We start from the raw sequence: 20,648 nt of genomic DNA, 5'->3' as shown, positions 1-20,648 counted from the left end.
ATGTGTTGGTTTTCCAGTGAACTCCAGAATGACTTTTAGAGTCCTCTCATTTCCAAATTCCTTAAGGACATCTCAATGCAGTCTCCAAATACTGACAGTAGTCTGTGGCCCACTTGACTTGTCTGCTCACGGGTATTGAATAGCCTGAGAGGACTTGACCATTCTATTGTCTGTCTCATTTTCACCCTCTTCAGATTCAACTGTAGGTTTCTTAGGGGCATTGACTGGGGCTACAGCCAGGCTTCTCTAGCTCGGCTGCTCTCAATTCCTTCATGGTGGTTTAGTCGCTCAGTCATGTCTGACTCTTGTGATCCTATGGACTGTAGCCTGCCAGCTTCCTCTGTCCATGGGATTTTCCAGGCAAGAATACTAGAGTGGGGTGCCACTTTCTTCTCCTGGGGATCCTCCTTACCCAGGGATCGAACCCCAGTCTTCTGCATTGCAGATGGATTCTTTACCTTCTGAGCTACCAGGGAAGCCCCAATGCCTTCATGATTAAATATTAAATCTCTTGATTTCTTTGTTTACCTTCTTGGACCCTGCTCTTCTGAGACCTTTCTCTGTGATGTAGGCAAGGGTAATGAAGGAATCTGGGGAATAGCGTATAGTCCAATTTGATCCAAACATTAGAGCAAAGTGGAAGATGGTGCTAGAAAAATAGGATGGGGTCTATAATGAGATTGCTATTAAAAACAATAATCTGGATTCTCTGAGGCTGACAGAATCTCCATGTCAGGAAAGGAATGAACTTGAAGGTCAGGTGCTTTTTCTCTCGCCATCACTTGACAATCACTGCTGACTCCATTATGCTGGTGAGGAAGAGCTCTCTCCCATTAGCACTGCCACTTCAAACTTGTTATAGTCACCATTTTTTACTGCTTTTGCTGAAGGTTCTTCAGTCACAAGTTCTCCAACGTGAAGGACACTTTTTATGTTGGTACCATTTTGGAGGCCAGAACAAACTGTTTCCTTACTTGCATGAAAATTACCAGGCTGACATCGTACAGACTAAAAATGTTCACATAACAGGACTTCTATAAACAGATCCAAAATAGTAAATTTTGTTAGGAGATTATCCACAGCCATCAGATATCTACATATGGTTTGTAAAGCTTGTCTTATGGAAAATGTGACCTGCTATAGTACTGGCACATGGAAAGTTGAGAATTTTCTTGAAGGGTAAAAACCCACACAGGTAAGATTTACATTGCTTCATTGATTGAGGGAAACATCATAATTTCTTAAAGGTAAGATGTTTCTTTGCAGGACAATTTAGAATATTGTTTGGTTACTATGGATTTTTTTCTTTCTGTGTTAAATGAGTAATTTATTGAAATAAGATTTTATTTTTTTCGGTTGGTTTGTAAGAATATTTACTTATATTGGCACTTTTATTATATGTAGAAAATAAATATTTTCTGGTGTGGTAAACATCCTGAAAAAATGAAAAATCCATCACATTGTTTTGCTGCTTGAATCTGAGCCTCTGTTTCTCTGTTATCATATTATCAGTGTGGCTACTATATTACTAATCTATTTGTCTTCTACTTAATTAATAATTAATATATTCTATTTCAGTTATTAATACTCTAGCATTCAGGCTGAATTTACACTTTCAAAACAGTAGTAAAACATTAATGCTTTTATTTGGATACATCAAGCAAACAAAAAAAAGACACTAACCAGTAGATGACAAAATATCAAGATAATTGTGGCAAAGCTGTTTTTAAATGTATCAATTTGATTGACCCAATTCCCTATTTCACTTTGCTATAGATGACCTCATAGGAATATGTACTTATAAACCATTGTGTTTTTTCATTATTATCTCACTTGGGTAGTAAGATTACTGTTATGCGTATATCTAAAGTGGTTTTTGCAGTATCTCAGAACCACCTGGAAAATAGGCAAGTAAAGCCAAATTTAGAAGATAAACCTTGAAAAAGATAATGGAATAGGGCCTGAGCCAAAGGCTATGGTTCTACAGAACCCACTTTTTTCATATCTTTCTGTCTCCTCTATTCTTCTCACTCTGTCCTGAGAGCTTACCTTAGCTTTTTTTTTAATCAGATGAGGCTTCCAGCTATAGAAAATTGTGGCATGTTTATCAAACCTTCTCTATTTACCTTGGAAAAAGTAATCAGTTTTCATTTTGAATCAGATTTAAAGGCAGAACAGAGGGAGGAAAAAAAAAGGGGTTTTCTGGAATCTATAATAGAATCCAAGATGCTGCCCACTGAGTTTCTCCTGAACTTTTTTTTAGTAATTTATTTAATTATTTGTATATTTATTTTTGGCTGCACTGGGTCTTCATTGCTGTGCACAGTCTTCCTCTAGCTGCAGTGAGTGGGGTCGACTCTCTAGTTGCAGGCTTCTCATTATGGTGCCTTCTCATCATAGTGGCTCCTCTTATTGCAGAGCACGGGGTCTAGAGCGTGTGTGGCTCAGCAGTTGTGGTGCATGGGCTTACTTGCCCCGCATCATGAGGGATCTTCCTGGACCAGGGATCGAACCAGTGTCTCCTGCATTGCGAGGCTGAATCTTAACCACTGGACCAGGGAAGCCCCTTTCCTGAATTTTTGATGTATGAAGTCACAGGGATGAAAAGCAGTTGAACTTCCTCAAGAAAATGATGATGTAACTGGTAAAAGTGGGCCAAACTGGATGCAACCAACAGAGGTATCCCTCTTTATCCTGAATGCTGGCAAAAAACGATATTGAAACAACTTAAGAAAAAGTGATTATTGTCTTGAATGCTGGCATCAGAATTCTTCTTAGGGAGAATGTCAAACTGTCTTTGTTTTGGAGGAATGCCTCAATAAGTGATTGAGATCCTGAAGTCTTGGTCATCTGCTGGTGACAAAGCTTTAGAGAGGAGTCAAAACTGCTTCGTTTGGGAATTTGCTCAATAGGAGGAAAGAAATTCTTGGCTACTAAAAGACTGTTGAGAAGACAGAGGAGGGAAAAAAAAACATGTTAAGAGAGTGAGCATGACCCAGGGATCCTGGCGGACGACCATGAAAAACCACTGGTGGTAGTTGGCCGAAAGGACTCTCAACAAATGAGTATAAGAAAATTCTGCTTTGAACTGTTTGCAAGACTGTGCTTGATGGGACTGCTTCCTGTAACTCCCAGCTCTCCTGTGATATCTACCACTCTAACAATGTTTCCAACTTTGTTGGTCTTCTTGATCGTAAAAGAGCTCAAAAGTGAATCTTACAAATGAAAGAATGAGCCTGGAGGCAAGGGTAATAATATGGTCCTCCATCCCATATCTCTGCCTTGGTAATTCCCAAAGTCCTTGAGAAGGTTTCTGCTTGAGTAAAAGGTGTGCAGGCTGATTTTTTAAATCTTAAGGAGCTAGGTTTCTCTAGCTGATATCTTGGTTTTATGGGAGGGAATGTATTTGTTTCCTTAATATAGGTTTGGGAGATAAAATACAGTATGCCTAGTTATATTTGAATTTTAGATAAACAAAGAGGATTTTTTTGATGTAACTACGTACCAAACATTGCATTGGGTATCAGTTCAGTTCAGTCGTTCAGTCGTATCCGACTTTTTGTGATCTCATGGACTGCAGCACACCAGGCTTCCCTGTCCATCACCAACTCCTGAAGCTTGCTCAACTCATGTCCATCAAGTTGGTGAGATATTGGGTATATTTCTGTACAAATGAGTACTCTCTTCAGGGTTTCCATAGAAGCCCAAGACAGTCACCTCGCTGAATTTGGGGCTCATTCCCAGTAAATAGTACAATCTCTTGGGGAAGAGACTAGGTTCTGACCCAAGGCTATCCCAGGGAACACATTTCTTCATTTCTTTCTGCTTCTCTCTCCTCCTCACTCTTACCTTTCTCCTACAATTCTTTCCCATGATTCTCTAAACTTAGCTGGGGCTGCACCAAGGGAAGAAATTGATAGGTAGCACATAGTTAAGTCTCCTCCTCCATAAAGGGATGATAATAATGCCTTCTTATGGATTAGTTATGAAATTCAATTTTGTTAATACAGTAAGTCTCTTACAAATGAACAAGTTCTGTTCCAAGAGTGCCATCGTAAGTCCTATTTGTTTGTATAAGTCCAGCGAGGTTAGCCTTGGTACCCAACTAGCACAACTGGCTATACAGTACTGTACTGTTCAGTTCAGTCGCTCAGTCATGTCCAACTCTTTGTGACCCCATGGACTGCAGCATGCCAGGCCTTCCTGTCCATTACTAACTCCTGGAGTTTACTCAAACTCATGTCCATTGAGTCAGTGATGCCATCTAACTGTCTCATCCTCTGTTGTCCCCTTCTCCTCCTGCCTTCAATCTTTCCCAACATCAGGTTTTTTTCAAATTAATCAGCTCTTCGCATCAGGTGGCCAAAGTATTGGAGTTTCAGCTTCAACATCAGTCCTTCAAATGAACACCCAGGACTGATCTCCTTTAGGATGGACTGGTTGGATCTCCTTGTAGTCCAAGGGGCTCTCAAGAGTATTCTCCAACACCACAGTTCAAAAGCATCAATTCTTCAGTGCTCAGCTTTCTTTAGAGTCCAACTTTCACATCCATACGTGACTACTGGAAAAACCATAGCCTTGACTAAGTGGACCTTTGTTGTCAAAGTAATGTCTCTGCTTTTTAATATGCTGTCTAGGTTGGTCATAACTTTTCTTCCAAGGAGTAAGCGTCTTTTAATTTCATGGCTGCAGTCACCATCTGCAGTGATTTTAGAGCCCCCCAAAATAAAGTCAGCTACTGTTTCCACTGTTTCCCAATCTATTTGTCATGAAGTGTTGGGACCGGATGCCATGATCTTAGTGTTCTGAATGTTGAGCTTTAAGCCAACTTTTTCACTCTCCACTTTCACTTTCATCAAGAGACTCTTTAGTTCCTCTTCACTTTCTGCCATAAGGGTGGTATCATCTGCATATCTGAAGTTATTGACATTTTTCCCAGCGATCTTGATTCCAGCTTGTGCTTCATCCAGCCCAGCATTTCTCATGATGTATTCTTCATATAAGTTAAATAAGCAGGATGACAATATACTGCCTTGACATACTCCTTTTCCTATTTGGAACCAGTCTGTTGTTCCATGTCCAGTTCTAACTGTTGCTTCCTGACCTGCATGCAGGTTTCTCAAGAGGCAGGTCAGGTTGTCTGGTATTCCCATCTCTTTCTGAATTTTCCACAGTTTATTGTGATCCACACAGTCAAAGGTTTTGGCATAGTCAATAAAGCAGAAATAGATGTTTTTCTGGAACTCTCTTGCTTTTTTGATGATCCAGCAGATGTTGGCAATTTGATCTCTGGTTCCTCTGCCTTTTCTAAAACCAGTTTGAACATCTGGAAGTTCACGGTTCACATATTGCTGAAGCCTGGCTTGGAGAATTTTAAGCATTACTTTGCTAGCGTGTGAGATGAGTGCAATTGTGCGGTAGTTTGAGTATTCTTTGACATTGCCTTTCTTTGGGATTGGAATGAAAACTGACCTTTTCCAGTCCTGTGGCCACTGCTGAGTTTTCCAAATTTGCTGGCATATGGAGTGCAGCACTTTCACAGCATCATCTTTTAGGATTTGAAATAGCTCAACTGGAATTCCATCACCTCCACTAGCTTTGTTCATAGTGATGCTTCCTAAGGCCCACTTGACTTCACATTCCAGGATGTCTGGCTCTAGGTGAGTGATCACACCATCGTGATTATCTGGGTCGTAAAGATCTTTTTTCTTTTTAGGTTTATAATACTTTTCACACAAATAATACATAAAACCAAGCGCAAAAAATAAAGGAACATTTAAAATCTTACAGTACAGTATCTTGAAAAGTACAGTAGTACAGTACAACAGCTGACACACAGGGGCTGGCATTGAGTGAACAGGCAGGAAGAGTTACTGACTGGAGGAGGGAGAGAAGTGGGCGATGGTAGAGCTGAAGGATTGTCAGCAATAGGAGACAGTGAGCAAGCTGCAATTTCACTCACGCACGACACTGATGGTACAGGCTCTGGTTACTTGCTGTATTCAATTCTATCTACAATTTTATGAAGATGATCGAGTGATGTCTGGGTAGTAGCTCTTTTTTTCTCATCATAGATGACATGGTAGCATTGGACTTCATCCTGAACAGCTCCTGCAACCTTGGTGTACCGTTCCACGTTAGGGTCCTCAGATAAAGAAGTTCCCCTTGCCATTTTCCACATCATGAATCTCTTCTGTTCTTCAGTTACTTCTTCCTCTTGTCTCTCTTCATCCTTTCTCTGGGTCTCCAATTTCAACATATCTTCATTAATAAGCTCCTTGTGTTCCACAGTAAGGAATTCAATGAAGTCGTCCTCTTACAGATTTAGCTTGAAATAAAGATACTGTAGTACTGTATTCTTTACAGCACTGTAAAGTACACAAAAGCACCACCACTGGTAGAGGATGCTCACGTGTGACAATGTATGCCAGAAAGATGAACCAGCTTATATGATTGGACATGTAAACACATGTTCGCATCTTTGAAAGTTTGCAACTTGAAGGTTTGGATGTAGGGGACCTATGTACATGTAAAATATTAAGAACATACTGGCTATTACTACTTTACTAGGTAAAATACTTATGTCTGACTCTAGGGCATGGAGTCTAGGGTCTAGAAACCTTTGACTATTGCAGTCATTATGGTTTTCCCTCATTAATTTTGTCCACACTGTAATGAGTGATCTTTGAAAAATGAAAATCTGACCATGTTATGGCTTTGACTTAAAGCTTTGAAGGTTTTCTAGGACTTTGAAGAAAGACTTCAGTTCAGTTCAGTTCAATTCAGTCGCTCATTCGTGTCCAACTCTTTGCCACCCCATGAATCGCAGCACACCAGGCCTCCCTGTCCATCACCAACTCCCGGAGTTCACTCAGACTCACATCCATTGAGTCAGTGACGCCATCCAGCCATCTCATTCTCTGTTGTCCCCTTCTCCTCCTGCCCCGAATCCCTCCCAGCATCAGAGTCTTTTCCAATGAGTCAACTCTTCGCATGAGGTGGCCAAAGTACTGGAGTTTCAGCTTTACCATCATTCCTTCCAAAGAACACCCCCGGCAGATCTCCTTTAGAATGGACTGGTTGGATCTCCTTGCAGTCCGAGGGACTCTCAAAAGTCTTTTCCAACACCACAGTTCAAAAGCATCAATTCTTCAGTGCTCAGCTTTCTTCACAGTCCAACTTTCACATCCATACATGACCACTGGAAAAACCATAGCCTTGACTAGACGGACCTTTGTTGGCAAAGTAACGTCTCTGCTTTTGAATATGCTGTCTCAGTTGGTCATAACTTTTCTTCCAAGGAGTAAGCGTCTTTTAATTTCATGGCTGCAATCACCATCTGCAGTGATTTTGGAGCCCAAAAAAATAAAGTCTGACACTGTTTCCACTGTTTCCCCATCTATTTCCCATGAAGAGATGGGACCCGATGCCATGATCTTAGTTTTCTGAATGCTGAGCTTTAAGCCAACTTTTTCACTCTCCTCTTTCACTTTCATCAAGAGGCTCTTTAGTTCCTCTTCACTTTCTACCATTAGGGTGAAGAAAGACTTACTAGGCCCTGAATGCTTTTCCTTTACCTATTTCTCAAATTTAAATCCTTATTAACTCATTGTTTAACTTCTATTTCTCCAACTTAATTTCCTTTCATTTTGTATTTTCCAGGCAGACAGATTTTTTAGTGCCATTAAGGTTCCCTATATGCTGTGCCTTCTGCCTGAAATATTTTCCTTCTCCCCCGTCTCCCACCCTCCTGCACTTCACTATGTCAGTTCATACTAATTTTCCAGTCCTTGTCAAAAGTGGAAGTCTTCTCTGACCTCCTAGTCTAGATTACAAGTCACAGTTTAGAGCACCCTGTACTTTTCTTTCATAACCACTAATTACAGTTTCTAACTATATCTTTGTGCGGTTATTTTATCATAAGCCCCATGAGGACAGGGATTGCGCCTATCTTGTTAGCTGTTATAGTCCCCAGGCCTAGCATAATACCGAACATATACTGGGTTGTTGCTGCTGCTGCTGCTGCTGTTTCGTCGCTAAGTCTTGTCCAACTCTTTGCGACCCCATGGACTGTAACCTGCCAGGTTCCTCTGTCCATCGGATTTCCCAGGCAAGAATACTGGAGTGGGTTGCCATTCCCTTGTCCCCGGCATCTTCCCGACCCCAGGATTGAACCTGAGTCACCCAGTAAACTCATTTGGCCGGCAGACTGTTAACCACTGAGCCACTTGGGAAATCCACATACTAGGTACTCAACCCCCCTCAAAATGTTTTTAAATGAATTAGGGTTACGTTAAACAAGAGATCAGTACCACTGCCCATAGACAGATCTGGCCCAATACCTCTTTTTGCATGGCTTGCAAGCCAAGAATGGTTTTTATATTTTTAAATGATTGGGACAAAATAAGAATGATACACCTTGATACATGAAAATTAAATGAAATTCCATTTCAGTGTCCATACATAAAGTTTTATTGAAACATAGCTCTGCATATTCATTTATGTATTCTCTGTGGCCACTTTTGTGCTACAGGAAGAGTTGAGTAGTTGTGACAGACCCCATATAGGCTGCAAAGCCAAAAATATTTACTGTCTGGCCCTTTACAGAAAAAGTTTGCTAACCCTTTTAAACAATAGTAATTCTGGGCTCTGGGGCAGTTTGTGTTCATAAGCACCTGCAGGTGGCTTTTCTCAATTGTTAACAGTTTGCTTCTGTTGCTGAAACAAATGATCTATTTATTTTGCTTAGTGGGAAGGATTATTTAAAGAGACTTTCCTTTGTCCTTTGTTTTTCTGCTTTTCTGTCAACAGACAGAACCCCCAAGGCAGTCAGTCATATGGTAAACGCCTTTGCCAGTGGTATGATGGCATAACTGTTTCCCTCCAACCCACAAACAATTTCCCAATTTTCTAGATAATTTATTAATTCCTTTCCCAAATGAGAAAATAAGTTGATAGGTGGTAGCAATGAATTAAAAGTGCCTACATTTCCCATCAATTTTCCTGCAACTCATAAACCGGGAATGGATTTCTGTTTTCTCATAAAGTAACTATATTCCCTTCCAGTTACAAATTCATACTTACCAGGGCAACACTTTTAAAATACATGTTAGAATCTATGAGGTTTTAAGATAGTTGCAAAGTGATTTCACCATAGTACTGGATGACCATCCCAACAGGGAGAGGTGAACTGTTCATTCCTTTACATAATTTAATATAAAAATCTAATCTGAAAAGTAACCACTGTTTATGCTCTTGGCTACTGAATTTAAAGATATTTTTAGTGACTGAGTACATAAAAAGGATTGTACAGAATATAGGTGCCTCTTTTTTTTTTTGGTCTGCATTGCATGGCTTGTGGGACCTTAGTTCTCCTACTAGAGACTGAACATGGATCTTGGTAGTGAAAGTGCGGAGTCCTAACCACTGAACATCCAGGGAATTCCCTTGGCATCTTTTTTATATTATGCATTTTACTTCTGAGAAGTTGTTTCTGAGTAAAAATAGATCTCATTTGAATAATATTCTAAAAATTCTCTGAGTAATTCACTTATAAAGTCTGCTGCTGCTGCTGCTAAGTTGCTTCAGTCGTGTCCGACTGTGTGACCCCGTAGACGGCAGCCCACCAGGCTCCCCCATCCCTGGGATTCTCCAGGCAAGAACACTGGAGTGGGTTGCCATTTCCTTCTCCAATGCATGAAAGTGAAAAGTGAAAGTGAAGTCGCTCAGTCGTGTCTGACCCTCAGCTACCCCATGGACTCCAGCCTTCCCAGCTCCTCCATCCATGGGATTTTCCAGGCAAGAGTACTGGAGTGGGGTGCCATTGCCTTCTCAGATTTATAAAGTCAGTATTCCTTAATTTATCTCTTCTTTAAATTCACATTTTTACACAAGGAATCTGTTTAGAATGGAAGTCCCCTTGTAGTGATAAAGGGAAAGAAAAATGGTAAAATACTAACATACCAGCAGTAAAATATTTTGGAAAAAATTAAGATGTTACTGATAAAATATCTCAATTATAAAGCTCCTAAGTGATCTAAAATAGGTATAGAATTTGAATGCAAAATGAATATAATGTTTTATTAATGGAAGGTGATAGGTGATACATTAATCACATATTCCATGAAACAAGAAATCAACTATTTGACTCAGTTTAGAAGGTGTTATTTCCAGACCTTTACCATGGCATCAGATTTCTTCTACAAGATGCTTAGCCATTATGAGCTATCCTACCATAAATAATTTATATCCAACTGGGTTGCACAATTTTAAAGAGCACTTTTATATATAAATAAATAAATATATTTAAATAGATATATTTGACTTACTCTAACACAAACATTTCTCCATGTGCTTTAATATGGCTTATAGCATCATTACAATAACTGTGATACAGGATAGATACTATGATATTCATTGATGGTTATTGGACACTTAACCTACATTTTTTGAAACTCAGAAAATGTATGTATTATATGGGCAAAATTTTTTATAAAAGAGCACTTGAATGTTTATTGTTTGACACTTTGACAAAAAGGGGCAGCATTCTAAACAATGGTTTTCAAAGAGTGGTCAGTTTCCAAAAGAAAGGAGGGAAACTCTGTAAGATCTGATAGATGCAAAAAAGAATTCAGGAAGCATTTTGCCAGGGCCTCCCATAAACAATAAGAGTTTCTGTACAAAAATTCTGACAGGAAGCTAGCAAGTCTATTAGTTATGATGCTCTAATATTTGTTCATGGGTAGAGTGAAAATTAACAAAAAGTCAAATAGTTTTTCCTCTTCCCCATAAACGTTATGGAGGGAAAAGAAAATCTTAGGAATATTTTAATTTCTAAGCCATCTTTTAAAATGGATGAAAAGGAGCATTGGATCAAGTACTGTGAAATGCAATGAGTTTTCTAGACTCAGTTGGAAGTTTGTACAAATTCTTTATACTATCAAATTTATTCAAAGAACTTTGATTCTGAAGTTATAACTCTCTCCAACCAATTTTTGGTTTTCAGATTTTCCTGTTTTATGAAATAAACTTCCCAATTTAGGTTTTAAAGATATTCTTATTTTATGAAATAATGGGGAGAATAGAAAGATGATTTATTTATATGTATTTTTATACCACTACTTTATGAAATAAAAAAGTTGTTAAACCTTTATCAGTTCTCAAAAATTCCTTGTAAATTTTATTGGTCATAAAATAAAAAAGTTTAGGAACCAGTGATCTAGACTAAGCGCAAAAATAAATTATGATAAGATAGATTTACAATAAAATATTAAATAATTAAAATACACCTAAAATAGTGTTCTGGTTAATTAGATTTTCACATTGTAGGTTAACCTTTTAGTCTCAGCCTTGTTCATTCAATTTGACATGCATTTATTAAAAGCCTTCAGTTATGTCAGGCATCATTCTAAATGATGCTGATGCAAAGATGTGTATGTATGGCCTTTGCTGTTGGAAACAAACCAGATTAGTGCAAGAGGTAGAAATAGAAACATTTTTAATTCTGTCTTTAGTGTGATGTGCTGTGCTGTGCTTAGTCATTCAGCTGCCTTTGACTCTTTGTGACCCCATCGACTGTAACCCGCCAGGCTCCTCTGTCCTTGGAACTCTCCAGGCAAGAATACTGGAGTGGGTAGCCTATCCCTTCTCCAGGGGATCTTCCTGACTCAGGAATTGAACTGGGGTCTTCTGCATTGCAGGTGGATTCTTTACCAGCTGAGCTACTAGGGAAGCCCCTTTAGTGTGATACCTATAATCAAAATCATATATATATATATGGTATAAGAATAATTAAATCAGGGAGTGGGTACAATCAGAGAAGGCGTCACAAAACAGGTAAAGCTTCTTTTAGGTTTTGATGGACAGATGGAAGAGTCTGTCAGGTAAGCATGGAAGGGAAGTCTATCCCACACAAAGGAAACCTCATGCCACAAAGCACGGAGGCTTGAAAAATCATGATCATTGATATCTAAAGAGCAGCCATTTCAAGTGTCAAATGAAGGAGTAGCCAGAGAAGAAACCTGAGAGGTATAAGAGACTTGTATGTTTTGTTGAGATGCTTTGACTTTATTCAATATGTGCTTGGAGAATCTTTAAAGAGTTTTAAGTAGGGGAGTACTGGAAGTCTTTTAGAAAATATATTAGTATCATTTTTTTTTCCTGCCTCAGTACCATACTGAACATAATTGAATCTTTTACTGATAACTGAAGATCTTTCAGTGATCTTCTAAATGAATATTAGTTCTCATTTTATAAAAGAAGACATTGAAGTATAGAATGCATAGGACTTCCTCCTCTATAGAGATCCAGGAAATATTTTTTGAAGTTTCTTTATAAAACAAATTACTATGAACAGATTTTGTTTTAATGTGTCTTATTCTTGTTAATACTAATAAAGGACTGGGGAAAGAGATTTTGATAGATAGCTTTTAGTGACTGGGTTTTTTCTTAATTTTACTATGGAAAATCACTGATTAATAGATGGTATCCACCTACATGCTGGGTGAGAGATAAAATTGTGCCACTTACAGATAGAATTTGGAAATTCATTATACTCTCTGGAGAATGGAGATACATTCATTAATTCCCCCTGTTGTTTACTCAGTGCATAATAATTCCTATATGAATGTATGGTGAACTGAAAAGAATTTGCCATATACATGGTAACATAATTTTTCTGAGGAAAACTAAATTACTGGCTTACCTTTATATACAAACAAAAGAGAATAAGAGATTGTAATGTGTGAAATTTCACCTTTCCGAAATTTCACCATGTCTGACTCTTTGTCACCCCATGGACTGTAGCCCACCAGGCTCTTTTGTCCATGGAATTCTCCAGGCAAGAATACTGGAATGGGTTGCCATTTCCTTCGGGATCTTCCTGGCCCAGGGACTGAACCCGGGTCTCCCACAATGCGGGAAGTCTCTTTACTGACTGAGTCACCAGGGGATCCCTTTAAAAGTTTTTAACAAAGATCTATATACAAGGATGTTGAAAAGCTTTGGTCATACTGGCATAAATTGGGGGAATATTTTTTATGGCTGTGCTGGGTCTTCGTTGCTGTACAGGGGCTTTCTCTAGTTGCTGCAAGTAGGGGGCTACCTGCCATTGTGGTGCGGGGCTTCTCATTGCAATGACTTCTTTTGTTGCCGAGCATGGGCTCTAGGTGTGCAGGCTTAGTAGCTGGAGCATTGTGGGCTCAATAGTTGTGGCAGAAGGACTTTGTTGCTCCTCGGCGGTGGAATTTCCCCAGACCAAAAACAGAATCTGTGTCCCCTGCATTGACAGGTGGAATCTTAACCATTGGACCACCAGGGAAGTCTGGAATATTTCTTTTTGAAGAATGGGTATCTGGCTTAGAGATGGGAAACAAATGTGGGAAATATAAAGTCCTTCTGAAGATAAAAGGGCAAATTATCAGTTTCTCTGGGGTTAGAATTGGAGCTGTGTTCAATAACACAGAACATTCTTAAGAATGACCTGCATATGCAGGTTTGTAGATTTTCTAAATTCTTCCTCAGTGTAAAATACCAATAGCAGTATTATTACCAGGAGTCTGGGTGTATAGGCTAAAAAAGTAATAAATAAACCTATTGTGGGCAAGTGTGAAATAGAGAGAAAACAATATAAATTACATTTGTTAGGTGATGATCATGGTTGGTTAGGTGTAAGGAAAAGAATCCAGAGGTTACTGTAGACTGCTTTCTGGAGTTATGAGCCCAATGTGCTAGTGTAACAAAATACTCTTGGCCTCATGAAGCAAGAGATTTACAAAGAACTTGAAAACTTAACCTGGATCTTGATTAAAAAAAAAACAAAAAAAAAACCTGTGAAGGCCATATAAATATAATCCAGGTTATTTCCTTGTCTCTTGCCTCTAATAGAAACACCTAAACCACCTACAACCTTTCCCTTTTCTCACTCTTCCATATTTAGGGTATTTCCAGGAGATTTTCCCCCTGAACTCTCCGAAAATTCCTATGTACTATGCTATGCTAAGTCACTTCAGTCGTGTCCGACTCTGTGCGACCCCATAGACGGCAGCCCACCAGGCTCCCCCGTCCCTGGGATTCTCCAGGCAAGAACACTGGAGTGGGCTGCCACTGTTTATCTCCCTTTTTCTGGTCCTAAATCCCTTCTGGGGTACTGCCAAGCGCTGCCACTTTCTTGGCACCGCTTGTTTCCGCTGGGCTCTCACTGCAAATATACTAAACATCCTGAGGTCCAAAGTCTCTCTAAGTTCATTGGCAAAGGGAGGCAGACATTTAACTATTTCTCCCTAACATTCATAGATAGGTACCAAAGCACTTGAGTACCGAATCTTAGTAGGTACAATCCTTCCGGTTCTTACAGTTCCCATGGGAAACTGGGGAGCTCCTAACACAGACCTTACCAGGCTGCCGAAGAATTCCTCCTTTTTCCATGCGTGAGGTTTTGCTGCAGGGTTAAGCTTCCGGTGCCAGACTCCCCCAATTCTCTCAAGGAATAACCTTCTGGTGCCCAATTGGGCTCAACCCAGGCTCCCTTACGCAGTTCTAGCAAGAGGTAAGGACTTCTTCAACTTTGGAGGATGGCACGCTGGGTGGGCATCTATTCAATCTTTTCAGAAGAGTAACTTAGATCTCGTGACAAACCCGAGATAACAACAGAGCATATGAATTAAACGGAGCTTTAAATAGAAGCGATTTAAACGAACGATTGTGGAACAAACAAGGGCACCCCTAGGTTTGCAGATATCTTTATTAAAGCTCTTTGGGGTAGCAAAATGACAGTGGGATCGACAGTAGGAGTAGAGTGGACAGTGAGTGAAAACTTGTTGATTACATCTCAAGAGTGAGTACTAGAATTGCAGGTATTCTTGCTCATTCTAACCACTCCATTCAGTAGACCGAAGGATGAGATTCCGCTGGATCCCAGCTCCAAAGTCATCAGGAGATTTTGAAATTTTCTCCTCTCCCTTTCCGTCTTTCCCCAACACAGACTATGAGTTTGTCTACGACCCCTACCAACATTTAAAGGGAAAGGCGCTTCGAACTAGGCAAAGTGGGGAGGAGGACTTTGCGGTCGTGTTTCTCAAACCCGTGTAGAGAGAGCAATAATGGGTAAGGGGCGTGCAGACTAACTCCTTCCTTGTCCAATCAGGTGCACAGGAAGATGTCTTTTTACCAATAAAAATAAAGTTCGCTTTCCGGAGGCGGGAAGGTAAGCCTTGACTGCCAGTTCTCCAAAGCAACGACGGAGTAGAAGACAGAGAATGATTAGAGGTAGGACCAACCCAGGAAAAGGGGCGGGGTGAAGGCGGGGGTAACTCTGAGCGGCGGCTGCACTGGCCAGTGGCGTGTGAGAACTGCTGTTCCTGTTGTAGTGTTTCTCGCCAATCAGGAAGACCAGGGGGTAGGCGGGGCGGGGAAGAGGTGGGAAGAGCTCGCAGCACCGCCGGGCGCCCGTCGGGCTCTTGGGGAGAGAGAGAGAGAGAAATCCGGTTAAAATCTGGAGTCGGAGGGAGGTTTAACCACAGATCGGTTCCGATCGGATTATTCCTTAAAGGGGACGCGCCATTGTCAAGAGAACGAAGTCTGGGGCCCGAGGGCGGGGACCGGCGGCGCCTGAGGAGCGAGGCAGCTGCACTTGGACTGGGGACGGGTAGGTGTTGCCTGGGGAAAGGCGCTTCATTTCACTTTCTCTTCCAGCTCCAGAGGCGGGCGCCGGGATGCCCGCCGGCTGGCGGCCGCAGCCCCGGCGGGAGACGAGATCGCCGGCCCTCGCCCGCTTTCTGATGGGGGCCGAGAGGGGAGGCGGGCCAGGATGGCTGGCAATCTGCGCCGCCCGGGCCAAGACCCGTAACGGACACTAAGCCGCACCGCAGTCCCCGTCTCAACCGAAAACTCGCCGGAGCGGCAGCTGGTCCTCGGGGAGCGCCGAGCGCTTGGCTCCCCCGCGCGCCCGGCTCCCGGTGCGCGCGCTGCTTCCTTGCGCGTCCCCTTCCCCTCGCGCGCCCAATTCGGCTCGCGCGCGCCGCGTCCTCGCGGACTCGCGGGAGCCGCCTCGCGGGAGCCGCCCCGCGGGGAGGAAGGCGGCGCGGCGGAGGGAGGTCGGCGGCCACCGCTCTGCCTCCCTGGCCCTGAAGGCAGAGCTGGGAAGCAAACAGCGCGGCAGCTTGGCGACCCCGGGCGAGAAGGGGCGCTGGGGACCACGGAGAGTGCAGAGTCGCCAGCCGGGCCCAGCATTGTCCTGCTTTTCCTCTGCTCTCGTCTCTCCGCCCACTGCTCGCGGTCGTGGGGAGGGGTGCGGATGCGGGCGCCGTGCCCGCGCTGCTCCGGGCCGGCGGCGCACCCCTAGACTCCGTGCCTGCCTGAGCCGGAGTCTACCCCCACCGACCCCGCAGCCGCCGCCCGTCGGGGCCAGGGAGCGTCTTTGCAGCTCTCCCGTCTCCGCACCCGCGCAGGCTGCCTGGGTGCTGAGCTCTTCTTTGTAACTTTTCTTTGCCTATTGATGGAAGTTATGGCTTCCGGGCGGCAGGTTCTTTGGGCAAAACATCGTTTCCTGCGTTTTGGAAAGGCTCACTTCTAGGACGAAATGGTTCTTGATCGCTGTCGGACTTTTCCTCCCATCCTAGTTTCATTCCTGGCATCTAAAATCGTTTCTTTTGTGGATTTGCACTGTAAGGGAGCATTAACCTCTCTTCAGTTCAGTTCAGTCGCTCAGTCGTGTCCGACTCTTTGCGACCCCATGAACTGCAGCACGCCAGGCCTCCCTGTCCATCACCAACTCCCGGAGTTCACTCAAACTCACGTCCATCGAGTCGGTGATGCCATCCAGCCGTCTCATCCTCTGTCGTTCCCTTTTAGGTCAAGATAATTTGGGGAAAAAAAAAAAAAAAAAACAGAGGGGTGCTGATGAGGAGCAAGAGCTCTTTGTAGTGAGAATTTGCCTTCACCTTTGAACTGTGGAAAGTGTTACCTCGACTGACTGGCGGAGATTCTTTTGGAAGGAAAAAGAAACGTTGCAAAACAAAAAACTTCAGATTGCTAGGGTCTATAGGATTAGGCGGAAAAAATAGAATTTCGATAGAAATAAAGTTAGTTTAACTATTCTGTCCAGCAGATACCTTCCGTAAAGTTAGTTTCTGCTACCGAACCCATAGACATTATAGTTAGTAACAGCAGCTTGTACTATTGATAAACAAGAAATTTTTCCCCCTCCATCTTAAGCATTAGTGCTATTCTATACCTGTCAATCCCTGGAGAAGGGACTGGCAACCCACTCCAGTATTCTTGCCTGGAGAATTCCACAGATAGAGGAGCCTGACGGGCTCTAGTCCATGGGGTCGCCAAGAATCGGACACGACTGAGCGACTAATACACATACCTGTCAAAACATGCTAAAGAAGTTACATTTAGAAACAGTACATCCTTGTTAGAAACCTTATTTAGAAAAGGAATATTTTCATGAGCATTCATTTTTGACAGTTTCTTCTTGTGCAATACTTTGTAGAGTACTTGCATGTGCAAGTTACAAGCCTATAAACAAAGTTGCGGTGGGTGTGTTGTTATGTAGTCTGTTTTTGGCTGCTGCTGCTGCTAAATCGCTTCAGTCATGTCCGACTTTGTGCGACCCCATAGACGGCAGCCTACCAGGCTCCCCCATCCCTGGGATTCTCCAGGCAAGAACACTGGAGTGGGTTGCCATTTCCTTCTCCAATGCAAGAAAGTGAAAAGTGAAAGGGAAGTCGCTCAGTCATGTCCGACTCTAAGCGACCCCATGGACTGCAGCCTACCATGCTCCTCTGTCCATGGGATTTTCCAGGCAAGAGTACTGGAGTGGGGTGCCATTGCCTTCTCCATTTCTTCCATTCTGTTATTTTGTAAAACTACTTTTTTAGAAAAGTGAATTTATTGGAACTTCTGGCCCAGTGGTTGGTGTGTGTGTGTGTGTGTGTTTAAGCAATATAACAACTTTCCGAAGTATTCATTAACTGTTTAGTAACTTTGAGTGATGTGAAGCATTATAACATAAATTCACAGGCTCAGCAATAACAACAGAGAAACTATACCTGGGAAACTAAAAGTCAATTTCAGAGAATAATGTTTGAGAGATGCTTTACTCTTCCTATAGAATTTTGCAAGTGTAGACATACAAACACGTGATCTTTCCTAATAATCTTGATGGTATCTGGCATTGTACACATAATGGTCCCCTTTCTTCTCCTTTCCTTTGATAAGTATGTCAGGCAAGCTGGCTAGCATAATCTTCCTTTCCATCTCATAATAGAAAGTAGAAGATTAAAGCAAGTTTCCAAAATTCTGTTTTTGTTCACTTACCAGCTTATTTAAACAATAAAGGAGAGAATTCCGGAACTTTTAAAAGATTACATATAAAGAAAACACTCAGAATTATCTTTGAAATATCTAGGCTGTGTTTCCTGGAGAACATATTTTTCCTGTGTGCTTTTCACATTGTTTTAAACACATTGTCTTAAATATACACATTGCCAAGGCATTTCTTGAATTGTGAAGTGTCCCTTGAGATCCCTGGGAACTAGGACTGTCCTCTATTTCTGTGCAGATACACTCTGTCACCTAATACATTTCTAGTGCCCAGTAAATGGATTTGTTGACTTAGGACTTTGTGAGAGAAAAAGATAATGTTCTGTAAAGGCTGCTTGAGAGGCTTATTTATTTTTAAAAACACCTTTCTGAACAAGTTACACCAAACACCAGCAGTTGGTTTAGTGTCTAGGGGAAGGTATATTAATCTAGTTGCTTTTTGTTCTGTGTACAAAAATGTGACTTAATTGTTAATAGTGTTTGATCCACAGACATCTTTCATGATGGTGATTGTTTGTCGTCCCAATTACTAGAACAAGGTTTAATCTGTCAACATCTGTTGAGTACCCATTTATTTGAGGAGTATTGTGGAAACGTAAAGTAGAAATGGATGACAGTCATTACTCTGAAAGTTACGGAGATTAATGGGGAAGATGCAAAATTATCATCCGTAGGAAAAAGATAATGTGTATCTCATTGCAGTAACAGGTGCATAGTAACAGTGACACAGGATTCATGCCAAAATGGTAAAGGAATAGTGGAATTGTTAGAAACTTAGGTGATGTGGGAAAGTTTTCATTGTTTTATGTAGCAAATCTTATATTTTTTAAAAATAAAAAATAAAGTAAGTTTGGGGTGTATGTTCACTACTTGAACTATTTTCCGTATGTAAAATATTGGTTGTGGGGCAGAGCATGTACTCTGAATTTCAGTTACTGTTACCTCATCAGTGGGATCATCCCTCTAACCCAGCTCATGTTACCTTATCTGCAAGCTCTCCTGTTCTAATCCCAAGTGATGGCTCTTTTCTCTTGATTGTGTAAAGTCCTTTTCAGCTCAGGCCATGCTTTGACTTATATGTATATTTCTTCGTTAGATTTTGAACTTTGGTTAAAAAGCATTAACAAAAGTTGGAACTTGCCCTCTCCACTCTCATCCTAGCCCCTTTTCAGTTCAGTTCAGTTGCTCAGTCATGTCTGATTCTTTGTGACCCCCATGAATCGCAGCACGCCAGGCCTCCCTGTCCATCACCAACTCCCGGAGTTTACTCAAACTCATGTCCATTGAATCGGTGATGCCATCCAGCCATCTCATCCTGTCATCCCCTTCTCCTCCTGCCCCCAATCTCTCCCAGCCTCAGGGTCTTTTCCAATGAGTCAACACTTCACGTGAGGTGGCCAAAGTACTGGAGTTTCAGCTTTAGCATCAGTCCTTCCAATGAACACCCAGGACTGATCTCCTTTAGAATGGACTGGTTGGATCTCCTTGCAGTCCAAGGGATTCTCAAGAGTCTTCTCCAACACCACAGTTCAAAAGCATCAATTCTTCGGTGCTCAGCTTTCTTCACAGTCCAACTCTCACAGCCATACATGACCACAGGAAAAACCATAGCCTTGACCAGACGGACCTCTGTTGGCAAAGTAATGTTTCTGCTTTTTAATATGTTGTCTAGGTTGGTCATCGGAGAAGGCAATGGCAACCCACTCCAGTACTCTTGCCTGGAGAATCTCATGGATGGAGGAGCATGGTAGGCTGCAGTCCTTGGGGTCACTAAGAGTCGGACATGACTGAGCGACTTCACTTTCATGCATTGGAGAAGGAAATGGCAACCCACTCTAGTATTCTTGCCTGGAGAATCCCAGGGACAGAGGGGCCTGTTGGGTACTGTCTATGGGGTCACACAGAGTCGGACACGACTGACGTGACTTAGCAGCAGCAGGTTGGTCATAACTTTCCTTCCAAGGAGTAAGCGTCTTTTAATTTCATGGCTGCAATCACCATCCGCAGTGATTTTGGAGCTCAGGAAAATAGTCTGACACTGTTTCCACTGTTTCCCCATCTATTTCCCATGAAGTGATGGGAACAGATACCATGATCTTCGTTTTCTGAATGTTGAGCTTTAAGCCAACTTTTTCACTCTCCTCTTTCACTTTCATCAAGAGGCTCTTTAGTTCCTCTTCACTTTCTGCCATAAGGGTGGTGTCATCTGCATATCTGAGGTTATTGATATTTCTCCCGGCAGTCTTTATTCCAGCTTGTGCTTCCTCCAGCCCAGCGTTTCTCATGATATACTCTGCATATAAGTTAAATAAGCCCCTTTT

General features: G+C 41.9%; 1 protein-coding gene across 2 annotated transcripts in view; it reads left to right on the top strand.

The window, feature by feature from the left end:
- The first annotated feature begins 15,397 nt into the window (after positions 1-15,397).
- Positions 15,398-20,648, top strand: part of FRYL (FRY like transcription coactivator) — a 267,816-nt gene continuing 262,565 nt past the window's right edge. For both annotated transcript variants that reach the window (XM_019962715.2, XM_019962717.2), the window contains exon 1: positions 15,398-15,643. The gene's annotated coding sequence lies outside the window, so the exon portion shown is untranslated. The remainder of the gene's footprint in view (positions 15,644-20,648) is intronic.

Source organism: Bos indicus, chromosome 6 (genome assembly GCF_029378745.1).
Source record: "Bos indicus isolate NIAB-ARS_2022 breed Sahiwal x Tharparkar chromosome 6, NIAB-ARS_B.indTharparkar_mat_pri_1.0, whole genome shotgun sequence".
In the NCBI taxonomy this organism is placed as follows: Eukaryota; Metazoa; Chordata; class Mammalia; order Artiodactyla; family Bovidae; genus Bos; species Bos indicus.
This window is presented reverse-complemented; position numbering and strand designations above follow the sequence as displayed.